This window comes from Microcaecilia unicolor, chromosome 2, assembly GCF_901765095.1.
Source record: "Microcaecilia unicolor chromosome 2, aMicUni1.1, whole genome shotgun sequence".
Lineage (NCBI taxonomy): Eukaryota > Metazoa > Chordata > Amphibia > Gymnophiona > Siphonopidae > Microcaecilia > Microcaecilia unicolor.
Genome location: NC_044032.1, coordinates 347,135,051 through 347,154,945, shown reverse-complemented (window position 1 = coordinate 347,154,945; position 19,895 = coordinate 347,135,051). Strand labels below are relative to the sequence as shown.

Here is a 19,895-nt window from a genome sequence, read left to right as displayed (position 1 = left end):
ATCTCTGACTGGCTTTCCAATCACAGACTTGTTCTCAAGGGGTCTTACAGCCCCTATACTCCGCATCATCTTCTTGGATCTTCTATTCATCTGGTTGATTCATTTAGGTACCTCGGGGTCATACTTAACCAACACCTATCATTTTCACCTCACATTTCTACTGTTTGTAAAACAGGGTTCTTTATACTCTGACAGCTCCATGCTATTTGCCATTATTTTAGCACCAATACTGTTCACTCCCTTATCTTTTCCTACTGCAATACCATATACCTCAACTGCACACAGACTTCCATTAGAATTCTTCAATCTCTCCAAAATACAGCCATTCGATACTCTGTCATGCTCATTGTCATGACCACATATCACCATTATTTCATAAATATCACTGGCTTCCAATTTATCAGCGCATTCTCTTTAAACTTCTGGTCCTTACATACAAATCCTGTAGACTCAGTTTCCCTCACTATTTGTTCTCCCTCAACATTCTTATTCCCCAGCCCATCTCCTCTATTCACTTGACTCAATAAAGGGACTCACTGAAGTTATCCAATTTCTCCTCTATTATTCAACCTGGTGCTTAAACCTCTTTTGGCTGCTATCATCAGCATAAGGATATATATTGAGTTTCCTTTGGCAATCAAGAATTTAAGTTATCGGCATATGCTGACGATACCCTTCTATGCTTGTCCAGATACAGTATCAGCTTTGATTAAACAGAACTCATGCCCCTGAATGATAAATGTGGTTTTTTTTACCATCCCTCATGTTCCTCAGAAATTTGTCTCTTTGTCAATTAAATACGTAAGAATTAATTTTGATAGAGATTTACACAAAGGTCACAGAATAGAGAGAAAGCAGAGAAAGAATGAGTGAATGAAAGATTCATAGCTATAGAGAATTAGTTTTTCTCAAGGGGGGGGGGGGAAGTAAAACTCCCTTGGGAAAAACCATAGGCCATTGGATGATGGATCTGAAACACTCTCTCTCTCCAAATATGCCTGGTTGTTCAGAGTTCCTTTGTCTGCAGCAGGGTTTTATAGGCTGTTGTGAGCATCCACCTTTCCTCTACCCTGGACCAATCATAGGTGCTGCATATGGGCTGGAGACTTGTAATTGGGACTTTCATATGTGCTGGAAGCTTGCAGTTTGTCCTTGCCACACCTTATAACTTTTGTAACAGGATATACCAGGTATCTGAGTTGCCTTAGCAACATGAGACCAGCCAGAAATTCCTTCATGTGTCTGATAGGAAAATGAGATGGGGGATGGGAAATAGTGCAGTATACCTGAAATAAAACTTAATAATAGACAATTCTCCATACTCTTCCCACATGCATTTTATACTTCAATTTCTTTTTGGAATAGCAAGGCCCCAAGGATAGCATTAGCCAAACTTAAAGCATTTGAAAAATCATGGTGGAGTCAATTTCCCTGACTTACTACTTTACCACAAAGCATTTATCCTTCATTAGGGTTATATCCCTCCTACCTGCTAATCTCATGCTCTCCTTTTCCCATTGGATCAACTTTGAGTCCCTGTTGTTTGAGCCTCTTCCATTGAACAGGGTAGTGGGCATGAACCTGGCTAAAACATTTTTTTGCTAATCCCATTGTTAAGACTACTTTTCATACTTCTCAAACATTTGGATGCCAACCTTAAAATACCCTGGCCCAAATCATATTACCACTCCATCTGGAACAATCCCTCTGTATTAATAAGAAACCTGTATCTTGGCATAGGTGGCAATCTTTAAATATATGGGATCTGGGTGCATTCATTAATCTCCAGTCTCATACATGGAGAACATTTACTGAAATGCAATCCAGATATCACATTGCTGACTCCTTATTTTTATAATGGCTTCAGTTGAGGTCCACATTACGAAAATGTAATCTATCATCTGGACCTCTTTATTTAGGTCTTCCAGATCGTCTTCCACAGTACAGTCCTTTTACTTTTTTGTTCAACGATGACACTGGACTCCAGTGCGGTCTCACTGCATAGACCCTCATACTCCAAAATATGCTGGTCTTGTAATCTATCAATTGGTACATTTAAACATATTCTATTTGAATGCCCTATCATTCAGTATTATTGATTAGAGGTGTGGAAAACTATTTGTGCCATATTTAATATCTCAGAACCCTTGCTTTTTAAACATTTGCCTCTTAAAAGTATTCGTTTTCACACTACTTAATGTCTACAGTGATGGAAGCAATATTTGGGAAGGGGAGAAAATGTTAAATTTTGGATCTTGAATAATATTGTGTTGGTTATATGCAGCATGTCTGGATGTTTTTTAAAACTTTGCAAGGTTGATGTATTGAAAATGTTTAACATGCTGGATTATCAATAAAAAAAATGTTGAAACATAAAAGTATTTGTTTTCAATCTGTGTTGAATGAGTATGATCGTAGCCTGCTCAATACTTTGACTTTGTGTTAGTCTGTGTTTATGTCTTGGAGATCTCTAAATTTAGTTAATTATCAACATTGGTGTAATTTGATTTTTCTCCACATTTAAATTTGAACTTTTTATTGCTAAATAATCTACATCATCCCTCGAATGAACCTAAAAATTGGTCTGCCTTGTTAAACTATTTGAAGCTCAACAACAATCCCTCTTAATGCACATATTAATTTTCCCACCAGTCTTCCATATTGTCACGGTTGTAATCTGATCGAATTGCTTCTCATATGATGCTGTTACGTCATGTATTTTGTTTTGCTGCTCATTGTGTTCCTGTTTCTTACCTTTTACTTACTTATTGCTTGTTACAATGTTTTTGAAAATCAATAAAAATACTCAGACTAAAAAATAAGACTGTAATTAAACAAATGAATAAATTGGGATTGTCTTGCTAAATGTAGAATTAATGCCTTGGGCTTAAAATGTCAAACTGATCAGATTAGTACAGGTCTTTGTGCTGTTATTTACCCAGGAGTGCGATGAGCTGTTTCAAGTTTAGAGACAGAAGAGTTTGATGCCCAATATTCTTAAGCTAGATATCTTTTCAGAGCAAATTTTTGAAGAGTATTGTGAAATTCAGAATTTTTGTTAAGAACAACTAAACCATCCTTATTGTCTGAGATGCAGCTGTTTACTTTCTCTATTATTCTCACTACATCTTGTATTGCAGCTTTGATAGCCCAAGCATCAGGCTATATTTTCCCATTTGTTTACTATGGCCCCTCCTGATGAAAATGGGCTAGTATTCCCTGCCCTATCAGAGATTATCTTTCTATCAAAGTTTTTATAATCACAAAATAAAAAATTAGAAGAATGGTCTAATGTTTGGTTAAAATGTAATGCAATGACGTGCAGAGTGATGCACATAGTATATAGAAATACAAAGGAGCTGTATTTGCTAGGGGGAATTTCTCCCTTATATGGCAGACTGGCTTTCCCCAATTCATTCCTGCATACACTGCACGGGGCATGGTGCCACCATTATGAAGATGGTGGCAGGAGCAAGTGAGCATCACTCATATCTTATTTAAGGTTCGGGGTTTGTGGGCCTGGGCAAGGGGTCACAGGGTACATAAGTACATAAGTATTGCCATACTGGGAAAGACCAAAGGTCCATCAAGCCCAGCATCCTGTTTCCAACAGTGGCCAACCCAGATCACAAATAACTGGCAAGATCCCAAAAAAGTACAAAACATTTTATAATGCTTATCCCAGAAGTCCATTTAACAACGGTCTATGGACTTTTCCTTTAGGAAGCCATCCAAACCTTTTTTTTGAACTCTGCTAAGCTGACCACCTTTACCACATTCTCTGGCAACGAATTCTAGAGTTGAATTACACGTTGAGTGAAGAAAAAGTTTTTCTGATTCGTTTTAAATACCATTAGACACCAGGGAGTTTTTTTTAAAAGGTAAGTTGAGTCGGGGTGAGTGGAAATGGGAATGGAGGGAAGGAGGGGGCCACTAGACTACCAGGGGGAAGTTTTCTTTTAAAATCTGGGGAAAGGGGGACTGGGTCAGGAGAGACTATCAGGGCAACTTTTTTTTAATATTGGGGGAAGGGGGATTGCAGAAAGCAATCCAGGGCAGGGTGTTTGGGTTGGATAAAGACACCCATTCCTTCCAAACAACCCTTCTATGCTGCCCTGGACCTGGTGAAAAGTTTCCTGTGCAGAATGTATGGGTACAACTTTTTTGTTTGCTCTTTTATAGCTGCAGAATCCATAATGATCACATTATTATGCATTTTATTGTGGTGTGCAGTAAAGGTTTCAGCTGTGTAGGGGGGAGAGGGGAAAGAGAGGAAGAATTGTTGAACATGGGGATGGAGGAGAGGGAGAGAGAGGAGATGTGGCACAGGGAGAGATTTTGGACATGGGGGACATCATATGAGTCAGTTTATGGTTTGTCTTGAAACTTTCCCCAAACGGGTTAGTTTTCTGATCTCAGTCTCTGAAATTTACTGCTCCTTTGTGAGCCATTTTATGCAGTTGACTGAAACTTATACCATATCAGAACATTTAAATGGTTTGTCTCCCAGGTGATTCATTTTATGCTTTTACAGATAGCTTTTCTGACTGAAGTATTTATCACCTTCAGAACATTAAAATGGTTACCTACCAAATGAGTCACTTTATGGTGTTGCAAATTGGCTTTCCCTTTGAAACATTTATCACATTCAAGAACATTTTGAGTTATTACATGCTTTGCAGGTTACTATTCTGAAAGGAACATTTAAATGGCTTGTGTCCAGTGTGAGCCATTTGATGGCATCAAAGATGGTCTTTCCAACTGAAACATTTATTACATTCAGAACATTGAAATGGTTTTTTTCTCCAGTGTGTTTCATTTTGTGCAGTTGTAGATGGACTTTCCCACTGAAACATTTATCACATTTAGGACATTTACATAGTTTGTGTCCTGAGTTCAGATGTATTGGTGTCAGCGGTTGCTTTTCTGGCTGCTGAGACTCTTGCTGCAGCTACGATTTATTTATTTATTAGGATTTATTTACTGCCTTTTTGAAGCAATTCACTCAAGGCGGTGTACAGTAAGAATAGATCAAACGTGAGCAATAGACAATTACAGCAGTAAAAATATTCAAAAACAATACAAAGTATGGCATGGTATACTATTTACAATGTCAACATAATACGTAATAGAACATTATAAGTGATAGCGAAGGGTAAAGCAAAGATGTAAGAAAGTAGGAAGAGCTAAAAAGTAAGGCGATTGATTTAAATAAAGTTGCACATGAGGTCAGAGAGATGGTTAAATATTATCTCAGCTAGGGTAGGAATGGGTAAACATGTGCAGCCCGAGTCACTCCTTGTGTGTGTGAGACTAACAAGTTAGTTACTTCTTCCATTAAAGGCTGGTTGAAGAACCAAGCTTTCACCTGCTTCCTGAAGTAGAGAGAGTCTTCTGTTAAGCGCAGCCTTTCACGCAGTTATCCCCATTGCCTGAGCAATGCAGGAAGTTCTGTCAGTGGCAATATGACAACTGCAATGGCTGCTACAGCGCAGGAGGGCATGGTTCCTGTGTCGGGAGTGAAGGTCCCACTGACTAGTTTGGCCTCTCTTGCACTAGTAAAACCTGCTGTCTTTTCTCTTGAAGAGATTTCAAAAACTATAAGTGGTGTTGGGACAGTCTTTGCCCAGATGAATTTGGACTCTGCTAGAATTGGTGCTTTTGGAGCAATGTGTGGACTCCCAGGAGTCGTAAATAGCGCTTGCGCAGAACTGTCTTCAGGTCTTTGATGCAGAATTAAAACCTGTGAGCTTCCTATCTGCCTCATTGGTGAAGGGAGTTACTAATCTGGAAGCTAAAATTGAGGATTTGGAAAACCGTGTTTGGAGAAGGAATCTTCGTCTGATTAACTTTTCTAAAATTCCTGGTATCTCCCCTGAAGAAATGTTTAAAAGTTATATATTAGAAGTATTAAAGGTGCCTTCACAGTCATTGCCGCTAGTATCTAGTTTTCTACCTTCCCTTCTTTAACAAAAAGGAAGGTGGAGGTGGGTTAGGGCTGTTTGGACCTAACAATTTTTTTGTTCTCATTGAAAGAGGGGGTAGCTATTCCTTCTTCCCTTCTAGTCACAAATGGACTATGACAGAGATTGACTCTTGAAATTCTACTTCAAATATTGTCTTTCTATTTTCTGTTCTTTAAAGATGCAAGTATTTCCCCATGTGGCTAAAGCTACTCAACAGCGTAGGAGGCAATTCCTTTTAATGAATCCCAAAGTATTGGCTCCTGGTAGTTTGGTTTTCTTGAAATTTCCTTGCAAATGTATTGTGAAGTGTCAGTCTCAAACCTATATTTTTCTTGATCCATCTTTATTGACTATGTTTTTGAGTAACAAGGTTGTTGCTAGTGGTCATGCCCTATCACTGGGATGCAGGACCCTCACTGTAATTTGTATTGGCTATTCTTGCCAATTTTCTGTTCAAGTTTTTGCTTGGATTTATGAAAAAATTTCAGTAAAGAAAAGTTAAATGGTTTGTGTCCCATGTGCATCATTTTATGTTGTTGCACATATCGCATTCAGAACAATTAAATGCTTTGTCTTCTGTATGAGCCATTTTATGGAGCTGGAGATAGCATGAGGGGAGGAGGAAGAAGGTAGGGAGGCCTGAACTCCAGGCAGCGTTAGTGATGTATATATGCCTTCACACTGCCCCAGAAGCCTTCTCTCTGCAGCGTCCCTTGATCCCAGGAAGTTGAAGAGAAGGCTTCAGGGGCAGACCGAAGGCAGCATGTATACATCACTAATGCTGCCGGGAGCCCTGAAAGATTGCAGTTCCAGAGGAGGGGGAGGGGATAATGATCCTGGTCCTCGGAGTGTGCTTGCGTGATCCTAGACTTCAAGGGGGGGGGGGGGAGAAGTGGGAAGGAACAGAAGATGGATGGGACTGGGAGGGGTGGGGCAGAGAAGAAGGAAGGAGCAGGAGATGGATGGGACTGGCAGGGGTGGTGAGCAGAGGGAAGGAACAGGAGATGCATGTGACTGGGGGGGGGGGGGGTTGGAAGAGGGGAAGAAGCAGGATGTGGTGAGGGATATGAGAAGAAGGGCAAGAAAAAGGGATGATGTGGGGAGAGGTTGAGATATAATGTGAATGACCTGGAAGTCTGGAGAGAGGATAAGAGGCATTGAAAAGGGATTAGGGTACTAGTGAGGGGTATAGGAGAAGGGGATGAGTCTCTGAACGAGGTTGAGTTAGGGTAGAAAGGGGTTAAAAATGATGAAAGAGAAGCTATTGGGCATGGGGTATAGGGTAACAGACAGAAGAGTGGCCTTGGCGGCAAGGAAAGGAAGGAGAGACATGGATGGAGCTGGGACTGAGAGATGCAGTGGAGGGTAGATGAGGGCAAAGAGGGTGAGTACAGAGGATGGGAATGGGGGACTAATGAAGTGGGTGAAAGATGGGGGAGAAACTTAGGAGACTGGGTAAGGGAGAGACAGAGGGGGGAATGGGAGTGCTGGAGAGGGAATGAGAGGGAGATGGTCAAAGCCAGTAGGTAGATGGATACTAAGGACTAAAGAGTGAGAGAAAAGTGGGGGGGGGGGGGGGGAAGTAAAATGAAAGATTAGTGCCAGACAGTTGCAAAGAAGGACAGGAAGAAGACAAGAGAAGAGCAAAGAAATGGAAAAGCTAGCCTGAACAGAATTTAGGAGAAGACATACACATGGAAAGTGGAAAAGAGACTGGGACCAGGCCAACTAGAAAAATAGAATGCTCAGACAACAAAGGTTGAAAAGAAAACATTCTTTTTATTTAATGCTTTTTAAGGACTAAGATGTGCCTGCTTTGTGAAATGTACATTTTTTTCTGTTGTATTTTGTAGAGTACAGGAGAAAATACATTTCTGTTTCTCTTTTACCAGTATTTGCACTGCTTTTAGAGTCTGGCTTTCTTGATCTATATTTCACTTTTTGTGGGCATGTTTTTTGTGGTTCCCTATTTTGTATCACATGAGGGTCTGTCCATGTTCTGCAAATGTGACTGAGATAATGGATTCTGCTAGCATGTAGTGTTTGTGTAGGAATGAGTAACAGTCCAGCCTGTTCAATTTTCCAGTAGCAGGTATATTGGTTCTCTAGCGTCCAGTGTAATATTTATAGCACTGTCTTTTCATAGGTGGATTAGGGCTGTTCTCTGTTAAGTTCTCAGTATAGGCTTTGAGTGTCTTTTTGTAGGGTTTTGTGTTATTTCATAAAGAGGGGCATAATCAAAAGTGGCGCCCAAGTTTTCCTGAGGACGTCCTCGCAGGACGTCCCGGTGAAGGGGCATGGAAACCCGTATTTTCGAAACAAGATAGGCGTCTATCTTTCATTTCAATAATACGGTCGGGGACGCCCAAATCTTGACATTTAGGTCGTCCCTAGAGATGGTCGTCCTTAGACTTGGTTGTTTCTGATTTTTGACAATAATGGAAACTAAGGACGCCCATCTCAGAAATGACCAAATGCAAGCACTTTGGTTGTGGGAGGAGCCAGCATTCGTAGTGCACTGGTCCCCCTCATGTCAGGACACCAACCGGGCACCCTAGGGGGCACTGCAGTGGACTTCAGAAAAAGCTCCTAGGTACATAGCTCCCTTACCTTGTGTGCTGAGCCCCCCAAAAGCCACTACCCACAACTGTATACCACTACCATAGCCCTTACAGGTGAAGGGGAGCGCCTAGATGTGGGTACAGTGGGTTTCTGGTGGGTTTTGGAGAGCTCACATTTACCACCACAAGTGTAACAGGTAGGGGGGGTGGGCCTGGTTCCGCCTGCCTGAAATGCACTGCACCAACTAAAACTGCTCCAGGGACCTGCATACTGCTGCGATGTACCTGAGTTTGACATCTGAGGCTGGCATAGAGGCTGGAAAAAATATTTAGAAAATTTATTTTTGAGGGTGGGAGGGGGTTAGTGACCACTGGGGGAGTAAGTGGAGGTCATCCCCAATTTCCTCCAGTGGTCATCTGGTCAGTTCAGGCACCTTTTCGTGGCTTGGTCATAATAAAAAAAGGACCAAGTGAAGTCGTCCAAGTGCTCGTCAGGGTTGCCCATCTTTTTTCAATTACGGGTCGAGGACGCCCATGTGTTAGGCACGCCCAAGTCCTGCCTTCGCAGATGGGCGTCCTTTTCTTTTGAAAATAAGCCCAATTGCAGCCCAGGCCCGGCCAGCGCCAGCTCCCATTGCCGCGGCGCGCGGCGCTACAAAAAGAAGAAGCGCTCAGCTGACTGACTGAGCTGAGCGCCAACGCGTCGCTAAGAACAAGAAAAAATGCTTTTTAAAAAATGCGGCACCGCAGGCAGCCTCGAAGCATTGGCTGCTGGCTCTGTGCAGGCTCCTCCCGTCTCTTACATCACTGCCCCTGTAGCGAAGCAAGGGCAGTGACGTAAGAGACGGAAGGAGCCTGCAGAGCCAGCAGCCAATGCTTCGAGGCTGCCTGCAGTGCCGCGTTTTTTTTAAAACATTTTTTCTCGGGTTAGCGACACGTTGGCGCTCAGCTCAGTCAGCTGAGCGCTTCTTCTTTTTGTAGCACCGGCCCTGCTGCTCATCAGAAAAAGCAGCAGTGGCCGCCAATGGGAGCTGGGGCTGGTGGGCCTGAATGGGAGAGGGAAAATGGATGGCAGGATGGGGAGAAAGAGGAAAAATGGAAGGATGGGGAGAGAAAGAGGGAAAACAGATGGCAGGATGGGGAGAAAGAGGGAAAATGGAAGGATGGGGAGAGAAAGAGGGAAAACAGATGGCAGGATGGGGAGAAAGAGGGAAAATGGAAGGATGGGGAGAGAAAGAGGGAAAACAGATGGAAGGATGGCAGAGAAAGAGGGAAAATGGAAGGATGGGGAGAGAGAGAGGGAAAACAGATGGAAGGATGGCAGAGAAAGAGGGAAAATGGAAGGATGGGGAGAGAGAGGGAAAACAGATGGCAGGATGGCAGAGAAAGAGGGAAAATGGAAGGATGGGGAGAGAGAGGGAAAACAGATGGCAGGATGGCAGAGAAAGAGGGAAAATGGAAGGATGGGGAGAGAGAGGGAAAACAGATGGCAGGATGGGGAGAGAGAGGGAAAATGGAAGGATGGGGAGAGAAAGAGGGAAAACAGATGGGAGGATGGGGAGAAAGAGGGAAAATGGAAGGATGGGGAGAGAAAGAGGGAAAACAGATGGCAGAGAAAGAGGGAAAATGGAAGGATGGGGAGAGAGAGGGAAAACAGATGGCAGGATGGCAGAGAAAGAGGGAAAATGGAAGGATGGGGAGAGAAAGAGGGAAAACAGATGGCAGGATGGCAGAGAAAGAGGGAAAACGGAGGATGGGGAGAGAAGGAGGGAAAACAGATGGCAGGATGGCAGAGAAAGAGGGAAAACGGAGGATGGGGAGAGAAAGAGGGAAAACAGATGGGAGGATGGCAGAGAAAGAGGGGAGATGGATAAAAGGATGCAGAGAAAAAGGGGAGAGTGGAAGGATGTGGAGAGAGAAGGGACACTGAACAGAAAAGGGTAGAGAGATAGACACTGGTTAGAAGGAGGGAGAGAGACATTAGATGGAAGGATCAGGAGAGAGGGTAGATGGGTGGAAGGATGGGGAGAGAAAGAGGGAAGACGCTGGATGGAAGGGTAGGGAGAAAGAGGTGACACTGGATGGAAGGATGCAGAAAGAAAGAGGGGAGACTATTGGAAGGATGGGGAGAGAGAGGGGAGACACTGGAAGGATGGGGAGAGAAAGAGGAGAGCTGCTGCATGGAAAGGGGGAGTAGTGAAAGATTGGAGAATAAGAGGAAGGGGCATGGGGAGAACAAGGGTGAGAAAAAGATTAAAAGCCATAAGTAGATGAAGGAAATTAAAGAATGGATAGTAAGAATGAATTAAATCTGGACACAGAGAGAGGCAGAAAAATATTGAAGAAAGCAAAGAAAAAGGAGAGAAAAATGACAAATGGCCAGGAAACCCTGGCAGAAGAGTCAAGCGAAAACGAAGGAAAGCAGAATCTAGAGACTGGGAGCAACACAATGAGAAAAAGTAAATGGCCATACAACAAAGGTAAAGAAAATAATTTTATTTTTAATTTAGGATAAAGTAATATGGTGTTAATAAAGTTTCAGAGACCAATACTTCCTTCCTTAGGTCAGGAGAGGATACCGTAACAGCATTATACTGACCTGAGGCAGGAGGTTTTGGCCTCTGAAAACTCACTGAAAAGGATTAGGCTATTAAATAAACTGTCTGAAATCTGATGCACTGAAAAGCAGCACTTTACCCTGTGTGACAAATGCATCTGAGTGTGACTACATTTTGCTGGGGGGGTGGGGGGTGGGGGGGTAGAGAGAAAATTTTGTGCCCACCCACTTTGGGTTCAGGCCCACCCAAAATTGGCAGTCTGGCTACGCCACTGCATTCCACACACATCAACCCTTATCCTATTACAAATATCGTATTTTATTTATTGCATTTGTATCCCACATTTTCCCACCTTTTTGCGGGTTCAGTGTGGCTTACAATATGAGTTAAATATTGGAAATACAATTTGTTACAGATTGGTTATGGATTACATTTTTCAGAATTATGCGAAACATAATCTCTCCTTAAATTGTGTGTAGTATTGTGTAATGAAAACTGAATCCCACCTCTCTTCACCCTGGTGCTCTTAATATGGGTCTTCCCCTCTCCCTTCTCCAAATCTTCCTGACTCCCAACATGGATACTACTACTACTACTACTACTTGATATTTCTAAAGCGCTACTAGGGTTACGCAGCGCTGTACAGTTTAACATAGAAGGACAGTCCCTGCTCAAAGGAGCTTACAATCTAAAGGACAAATGTACAGTCAGTCAAATAGGGGCAGTCTAGATTTCATGAAAGGTATAAAGGTTAGGTGCCGAAAGCAACATTGAAGAGGTGGGCTTTGAGCAAGGGTTTGAAGATGGGTAGGGAGGGGGCTTGGCGTAAGGGCTCAGGAAGTTGATTCCAAGCATAGGGTGAGGCGAGGCAGAATGAGTGGAGCCTGGAGTTGGCGGTGGTGGAGAAGGGTACTGAGAGGAGGGATTTGTCCTGAGAGCGGAGGTTACGGGCGGGAACGTAAGGGGAAATGAGGGTAGAGAGGTAATGAGGGGCTGCAGACTGAGTGCATTTGTAGGTAAGAAGGAGAAGCTTGAACTGTATGCGGTATCTGATTGGAAGCCAGTGAAGTGACCTGAGAAGAGGGGTGATATGAGTATATCGGTTCAGGCGGAATATAAGACGTGCAGCAGAGTTCTGAACAGATTGAAGGGGGGATAGATGGCTAAGTGCGAGGCCTGTAAGGAGTAGGTTGCAGTAGTCAAGGCGAGAGGTAATGAGAGCGTGGACGAGAGTACGGGTGGTGTGCTCAGAGAGGAAAGGGCGAATTTTGCTGATGTTAAAGAGAGAGAAGCGACAGGTCTTGGCTATGTGCTGGATATGCGCAGAGAAGGAGAGGGAGGAGTCGAAGATGACTCCGAGGTTGCGGGCAGATGAAACGGGGAGGATGAGGGTGCCATCAACTGAGAGAGCGAGTGGAGGAAGAGGAGAAGTGGGTTTTGGTGGAAAGACGATAAGCTCGGTCTTGGACATGTTCAGTTTCAGGTGGCGGTTGGACATCCATGCAGCAATGTCGGATAAGCAGGCCGATACCTTGGCCTGGGTCTCCGCGGTGATGTCTGGTGTGGAGTGATATAGCTGGGTGTCATCAGCATAAAGATGATACTGGAAACCATGAGATGAGATTAGTGAGCCCAGGGAAGAGGTGTAGATTGAAAAAAGAAGGGGTCCAAGGACAGATCCTGGGGAACTCCAACAGAGAGCGGGATGGGGGTGGAGGAAGATCCATGAGAGTGTACTCTGAAGGTGCGGTGGGAGAGATAGGAGGAGAACCAGGAGAGGACAGAACCCTGGAACCCAAATGAGGACAGTGTGGCAAGAAGTAAATCATGATTGACAGTATCAAAAGCAGCGGATAGATCAAGGAGGATGAGGATGGAGTAGTGGCCTCTGTAGGAATATGTGAAAGACAAGTGCTGCATGCATTAACTGTCAACAATTCTATGAGCTATGATGTCATTGGATATAGTGTAATGTCTTGTGGGTGTGTCTGAGTCACTCTAGTTGCTCTGTGAGTGAGTCAGTCTGTGTCAGCATAAGATGGTGTTAGCAATCTCTCTTCAAGCTGTATGATAACCAACTGACAGAATTTTGTATTCAGTAGTTTTACCATGTCTACTGCAAGTATGATGTAAATAGTTATCTGAAGAAACTGTAAGTAAACATCATTTTTGTTTGGAAGTTAAAGAAGAGAGAGTAATTGAATCTTTTTTATTCAAGAGTCTGTGTGAGAGAGAGAGAACAAAAAAAATGGGAGTTAACACTTCTAAAGCTCTGCTGCGTATGGGCTAAATCTGCTGAAGTAAAAGTCTATTTTTTCATTTCTCCCCATCAGCCTCTGGATTTGGCAAGGAACAGGTCATTACAGTAGAGAGTGCTGTTTCTGTCGAGTGATGAGGGCGAAAACAGGATTGAAGCGGATCGAGGATGGCATGAGAGGAGAGAAAATCAAGGCAAGGGTAGGAGGGAGATGGGGCGGTAGTTGGAGGGACTGGTAGGGTCAAGTGATGTTTTTTTGAGGAGAGGTGTGACTGCGGCGTGCTTGAAGGTGTCAGGGACAGTTGCAGTGGAGAGAGAGAGGTTGAGGATATGACAGATGGAGGGGGTGACAGTATGAGTGTTAAGTAAGTTGGTGGGGATGGGATCAGAGGAACAAGTGGTGCATTTCGAGGAGGAAAGAAGGCGGGCGGTTTCCTCCTCGGTGATATCAGGAAAGGAGGAGAAAGAGGCCTGGGTTGGTTGGTTGAGGGAGAGGGATGAAGGGTGAAGAGGAAGAGGTGCCTTGGTAGTGAACTCAAGGTTGATCTTTTGCACCTTGTCGCAGAAGTAGTCAGCCAGTGATTGAGGTGAGAGTGAGGGGGGGGGGGTGGGAGCGGAGGGCACTTTGAGGAGGGAGTTAAGGGTGGCGAAGAGACGACGAGGGTTGGCGCTGAGAGAATTGGTCAATTGGGTGTAATAGTCGTGTTTGGCAAGGAATAGGGAGGACTGGAAGGATACTAGTGGCCCTCTCTTTCCTCCCCCTGCTGCTGCTTTTCGGGGCCTCTCTACCTCCATCCTTTTTTCTTACTGCCCCTCCCCCATCTTCTATCTCATCCTGCCTCTATCCATTCCACTAATGCCAAGTCAGTCATTCTGCTTCACTCCCACCTTCTACTGCTATCATTGTGGTCCTTGCATCCTTTTCTTATGGAGTCACCAATTTGGCCATCTTCCCTCTTTCTTCTTGTGGTCCCCTGGGGGCCGACTTTCCTCCAGCCTCCTACAGTAAGACTATCCTTCCTGCCTCCTTCAAACTGACAGCACAGTGCAACTCAAAGAGAATAAATCCCGCAGGCTGCTGAATAGGTGGGAGGAAGGTTTAGCATCTTGAAGCAGCCCTGAGAGATGCCAGAAATACTGAAGTATTACAAAAACTGATAAAGGATGAGAGACAGTAGGTGTTGAAAGAAAATGAAGGGAAAAGCCAGACAGATATGGGGAAATGGTGAGGGAGAGTAAGAGAAAGAAAGGAAAATCAGATAATGGAAGGTAAAAAGTAGAAATAAAGGAAAACAGAACAAACACATCCACGCAACAAAAAGTTAGAAGCAGGGACCATGATTAAAACACCTCAGTCTCACTGTGCCTTGTCCAGAGGAATTGTCTTTCTTGTAGGACATGTTTGGATCAGCTCGTTTCTAGCTTTAATCCAAGCCATATCACCTGTTTGATGCAGTTCCTCACGTGTGCCCGTGGTCGGAATTCTTTTTTCCTCAGATCCCCGATGCTCAGCAACGAATCTCTCTCGCCCAAATCGGATTAAAATGTCAGGCTTTACACTGTGGGAGCCTGCTATAGGGAAAAGATAGTAAAATAAAAAAAAGTTACCACAGGACCTACAAGTGCTTAGAATTATGCTGTTTTCATAGGCACCTCCATCATCAGAAATATATTCTAACAATATCATGATCATTTTATGATTCATGATTTTTATTGATTTTCAGTTAAACTTAAACAGAAATATACTGTTAAGTAAAATACAGCCATGAATAAAACATTTCATTACATAATTTTCTAAATTTACATCATAAATGGCTTTCTTAGACCCCTAATAAGAAGCTTTGGGGGGTAGGAATTAGTGAAGTTCTACTCATTATAAATATTACATTGTACAAGAAAATGTGATGTTGTATTTATCAGTTTACTTTCCATTGTCTCTATCGTTGTTTAGAATCTAGGAACAACTTAAGCTGATCAGGTATATAAAATACATGTTTGATATTGTTAAACCTCACAATACATTTGCATGGATATGCTAAAAGAAAGGAACCTCCCAATTCTATTGTTTTTATTCTCATTGAAAGAAACTGTTTCCGCTTTTGCTGAGTCACTTTTGTCATGTCAGGATATAGCCATATTTTTTTCCCACCAAAATTATGGTTCGCTGCTTTAAAGTAAAGTCTCATTACAGCATTCAAATCTTGTTGAAAAACAAAAGTTACTATCAGCGTCGCCCTTTCAGTAGCATTATCTATCGACTGTTCCAAAATCTCTGTAAGATTCTCCACATCAAGTTCATTTCCGGATTGGGCTATGTTTGCTTCATCTGCTTTTTTAATCGTGTTTGGTATGAAGTAAATTTTATTTAATGGAAGAATTGCTTCCTGGGGGTAATTTAAATTTTCTTTAAGAAATCTAGTAAATAAATCTAAAGGGGAAACCCCATACAATTTAGGAAAATTAAGCAGACGTAAATTCAGTCTCCTGTTATAATTTTCAATTTGTTCAATCTTTCTCCTTATATCCAAATTGTCTTTCACAACGGCAACTTTAAATTAATTTATTTGTGCCACTGTTGCAGGAATTGATGCAGGAATTACCACTATTGTTAGCAGAATCTGTGGTACTTCAGGAGTCAAACAGCACACACCAGAATGAGGGAGAAATCTTCTTTATTTGCCAGCAAACAAAGTAGAACATCAGCTCTAGCTCTCTTCTTCTCTTTCTCAGCTCTTTGTGTCTTTGTGGCTTCTGTCTCAGCTCCTTCTCTTCTGCTGTCTCTCCCTCTTCTGTCTGTTCCTTCTGACGTATACTGCTCCTGCTCTCAGTTTTATATACAGTTCTAACCCCTCTAGCCCCCCTTACTTTCCAGATGGTAAAGAATAGATTAATTACCCTGTCTGAACCAATCATCTCCATACATATATTTCCAAAATATCAGTTACATAGGTTTGAGATGTCCTAAACTGACCTATGACCTGGGGCCTCTCACGCTAGACATTGTGGCTCCCATCTCTTACATTTTATTATGATTAACTTAGGTTCATTGAGGGGCGAAGGGGCCAATCTGACATTTATTATTCTCATATTCCTAGTCAACTTCATACTAACTGCTAACTGAACTCTGGCATTCATTAAGGGGTCAAGAGCCAGTCTTACTTAATAGCATACAGATATAGTCTGTTATTACTTTCAGGACCATTCCTATACTTAGCTAATCAATCAAGGAGAAGAGAGTTGACTTCTCTGACCTCTTTCACCTATTAGCTTCACACACACTGAACTAGCTAGGACTGTGGCTAAGTCAAACCAGATGCTGACCTCTTCAACTACAGTTTTGCTTAGAAAGTCAGACAAAGATATAACACTGAATTGAACAGATATTCCACACAGAATTATTAATTACATAGAATAAAACATATTCTACAATAAACAGAAATCAGAATTCCTTATAAGACATATTCTAAATATCAAGAACTTCTAAAATCTAACTATTGCCTCTCTCTAAACAGTATTTCAGCCTAATCTTAAAACAAACTGCCTGCTTGCCTTGTTCATAATAGTATACATATGTGGTAAGGTAATACCTTTGAACTAGCCTTAACCCTCCATCACTCACAAAGGGTCAAAGAAAGTTTCTCTCTCTGACCTTTCTAACCTTTAGCTTAGCCAAAGCTAGACTTTTCTAAGTAATTAAATCCAGCTGGCATTCCTTCACTTGCAGGGTGAAAAGTTGAAATAAATTTTAAACATATATATATAATTATGCCCATGCTGCCTCACCACCTCGTTTTGTAAATTTTCAATTTTTTGTGAAAAATCTTGTTTAACCACGTCCACAGATTCTTTCAACTCTTGCATTTTAATGCCTATGGTTTTTACCTCTCCAGAAGACTGTTGTAAGGATTTTTCCATCTCTAGTAATTTCAGCCATATTGTCCCCAGATTGACCTCTGTTTCGTTCCTGGCTAGTTTTGATGTTATCTGTGACTCAGTCACCCCACTGGGTCCGCCAACTTCTGCCCTTCCGGAGTCCGTTGGTTTCTCCTCACAATTCAGCACAACTGCAGGGCTTGGAGGAATCCTAGAGAGCGGCGGGGAAGAGAGAGATATTTCACATTCCGTCGAGGGAGCTGCTTCACCAGGTCCTCCCGCCAAGGAATCCACCCCGCTTGTCTGAGAAAGAGCGGGCAAGAAACGCTCCAGGCCCGTTCTCACCGGCGTGGACGTCCCGGTAGGTGGGGGAACTCGATGATCATTTTAATACTGTGGTGGGAAACTCCTCTCCTCATCAGCTACAAACAGCTCTGTTGTGTTTTTGATTAGGGGCAGACCGGGGGTAGGGCACTTTTATAGGCAGTTAGCAGCGATTTTCAGTCCACTAACTGCTTAAGTAACCATATAAATTTAGGAGAGGAAAAAGCTAAATTTAACCACACACTGGTCGGAATATCAGCTAGTCCCCTTTTATAAAATTTTAAATAATTGGTTTCTAAACGGATATCCAAGGTTAACAAAAATGTTCGATCATGAGTATATTGCAAGCATAAATGCGAGGAAATCAACTGAAAATCTGGTGGGCTGAAAAAGATGTACAGGGAAGAAATGACTTCAGATTTGCTACCAAATAATGCGGTGCCCCACTATACAGAGCCCTACAAACTAAGCATAATGCTTTGAATGTAATAAGTGCAAAGATCACAAAACTGCTGAAATATAGTCCTGTATGACATCTAAAATTTAATGTGAACACTTGCAAAGTGATACACATAGGAAAGAGTGATCCAAACTATAAATACATGATGCCACCTGAGAAGTCACCGCCCAGGAAAGGATCTAGGTGTCATCATTGATACATTGAAACCCTCTGTTCAGTGTGCAGTGATGGTCAAGAAAAAAAATAAAATGATTACGAATTATTAGGAAAGGATTGGAGAATAAAACAAAGAACAACATAATGCCTCTATATAGTTCCACAACGTGACCTCATTTCGAATACTGTGTACAATTCTGGTCAAAGATACAGAGAAGAATAAGCAAAATGATAAAGGGGATGGAACGACTCCCCTAGAAGGAAAGGTTAAAGAAGTTAGGGCTCTTCAGCTTAGAGAAGAGATGGCTGAGGGGAGATAAGATAGAGGTCTATAAAACATGACTGGAGTGGAACGGCTCTCAAAAGGGCTCGGTTGGGAAATTAAGGTTGCTCAGCAAATCTGATAGTCACTATGCTTCAGTCGTGGCATCAGTCCACATCTCTGAATTATGCTAGAACTTGGCGCATTTTCAAGTCCTGGTGTTCAGAACATGCTGTTGCTTGTTTCCGGGCACCAGTAGCTCAGCTCTTGGATATTTTGCAAGATAGATTTGATAAAGGTATGGCTCTTGCATCGCTTAAGGTGCAGATTGCAACGTTGGCTTGTTTTTGAGGCCGGATCAAAGGAAGGTCATTAGCTTGTCATCCGGATGTGGTTCATTTCCTTCGCGGAGTAGGTCTCATTCGTCCTCCTTAATAGACCTGCTTTTCCAGAACAGGATCTCAATTTGGCTTTTTCCGTCCTTACTAGGCTAACTTTTGAACCTCTGTCTGCTTTTTCCCTGAAGAATTTGAAGGCCCAGATGCACTAAACGTAATGAGCTACCAACGTGGTTTTTACTCCAGTTCTAGCTAGGAGTACAACGAGACATGCACAAAAGGGTTCTAGGATCTCTCTTCCTATCACGGTAGCAGTTACTGAAAGTTCTATACAAAGCTAGTATAATGAGCTAATTACTATACAAATATGAATGCAAAGGGATGCACAGCTGTTTTATGAACAATGCACAGAAGCAGCCCCTACCTTTACCGTGGAATATTTAATGGGAGGTCTGGAGCTGTGGGATCTTTATTGTTGCAAATTGGAGAAGGGGAGGACAAAAAAAAAGTACACCGGCTTTCATATAATCAGCTTCTTTGCATGTATGAAAACTGGGGGGGGGGGGGGGGGGGGGGGGGGGGGGTCCTGTGCCATGCTTCTCTTTTAAATGACATTAAGTTTACTGGTAGGAAATCAGGGGGAGTACTGAAATTACACACTGCTAGAAGCACAGGGACGTGCTAAATCAATTGGACAGTGTTAGCCCGGGATGTCCCGCTTCTTGGTGACTCCCGCAAAGGATTAGTAGCTTTGAAGGCCACCATTTGCAGGTGGATAAAGGAAATGATTGCCTTTGCTTATCTTGGAACTGGTAGTCGTGAATTGCTTGTTTACACTTTCCAAATTGAAGGAGGAGAAAAGAGTTTGCGGCCAGAAAAGTACTGCGCCAGGCTTACCTGCCCCGCCATCAGTGGGGGAGCCTCATGGTAAACACCATGGGTGATGTTTGTCATCTTAGAGCACTGAGGAGCAATGACGGATCTTGTCTCTGGTTTTGACTTGCTGAAAGTGTGTGGAACTCTTTTTTGAACAGTAAGTTGTAGTAGTTCTTTTCTGTGGTGATTAAAATGGGGAATAGGAAAGTTAAATCTAGAGGTATGGTTCCCTCAAGTTCTCCAGCTCAGAGCCTTATGGATAAA

The 19,895-nt window shown here is 42.7% G+C and overlaps 1 pseudogene; it reads left to right on the top strand.

Annotated features, from left to right (window-relative positions):
* LOC115463701 overlaps positions 1-19,895 on the top strand; it is a 750,344-nt pseudogene that overhangs the window by 138,203 nt on the left and 592,246 nt on the right.